We start from the raw sequence: 1263 nt of genomic DNA, 5'->3' as shown, positions 1-1263 counted from the left end.
CTCGCCGACACGCCGCCACGTGCACGCGTCAGTGACGCTGCCGAACCGATGGCCGGTGCCCGTTCCCGCCTCTGCTTTTCCTAGGGCAAAGCTGCTGCACGCCTCGTGATACTAGGCGGGCGACATGGTGGCGGTGATCCTGCCTCCGTCGCTGCGGTGCGTTGGGGCACGCATCGCCTCTTGGGCGCCCTGTCCTCCTCCCCCCAATAGACGTATGTTTCTGCGGGCCGCACCAGGATGGTGCTCCCCATCGCTTCACGCCACCCTGCTCCGCCCGCACGCCGGCGTGCAGGTGGCTGTAGCTCAAGGTGGGGAGCGTATGTGCGGTCCGGGTCGCTTTCCTCTGGCGAGGGAGAGACCTAAAACAAACTCAGACAACTCTTGACGGTGGATCACTCGGCTCGTGCGTCGATGACGAACGCAGCTAGCTGCGAGAATTAATGTGAATTGCAGGACACATTGATCATCGACACTTTGAACGCACTTTGCGGCCCCGGGTTCTTCCCGGGGCCACGCCTGTCTGAGGGTCGTTTGGCAATCAATCGCACTCGCCTTGGCTGGCGAGAGCGCGGCTGGGGTGTCGCAGAGGACCCGTCCTCTTTGTCCCCCTAAGTTCAGACTCCGGAGCCCTCCGGCGTCGGAGCGCTTGGCCTTTCCCCCCCACCCTGCACATTCCGTTCGTCAGGCTCGACGCCATCCCCCCGCCGGGGAGCGCGGCCTGGCGTCCGTCTGTGTCGTGGCAGTGGGGCCAGCACGGCTGTCACCGGTCCCAGAATGGCTGTCGGTGGTTCACACTGTGTGTGTGTGCCAACCCTCCTGGTCTCTGGGACACGGAGCTGCCACGAAGTGTTGAGCCTCCAGTGGGGGGTCTGCCTAAGCTCTGCACGTCCGCATTGGGTCCGTCTCTCGGTTGGCTGGCAGTGGAAAGAGTGAAGGGAGCCGCGGAGGTCCGGTGCTGGTGCGCCGCCGGCCTGACCGTGGAGCTCGCCGGTTTGACACGCTGACCCGACTCGATGGTTGATCGATTGAGAGTGCTGGGAGCTGCAGGCCGCCCGCTGCTGCAGCCGCCCGTCTCGTGGTTCGTCCTCGGCCTTAAGTGGCCGGCGGGGCGTCTGATCCTGTCTCCCCTGCTGGCGCCGAGTGCCTGGCCGAGGGAGGAGGTTTTCGTCGAACGCTGTGACTTGGACGGTCGCACGCGCGTGGATCGCTGGCTCTTGGCTCTCCCGTTCAGTCCGCACGTTTTCCGCTCCGTCCTGCCACCGG

General features: G+C 65.3%; 1 non-coding gene across 1 annotated transcript; it reads left to right on the top strand.

The window, feature by feature from the left end:
- Positions 1-376: 376 nt before the first annotated feature.
- LOC140474317 (5.8S ribosomal RNA) lies at positions 377-530 on the top strand. Its single transcript, XR_011959015.1, has one exon. It is a non-coding gene; the product is annotated as a 5.8S ribosomal RNA (ribosomal RNA).
- Positions 531-1263: the final 733 nt, after the last annotated feature.

Source organism: Chiloscyllium punctatum, unplaced genomic scaffold, assembly GCF_047496795.1.
Source record: "Chiloscyllium punctatum isolate Juve2018m unplaced genomic scaffold, sChiPun1.3 scaffold_937, whole genome shotgun sequence".
NCBI classification, from domain to species: Eukaryota; Metazoa; Chordata; class Chondrichthyes; order Orectolobiformes; family Hemiscylliidae; genus Chiloscyllium; species Chiloscyllium punctatum.
This window is presented reverse-complemented; position numbering and strand designations above follow the sequence as displayed.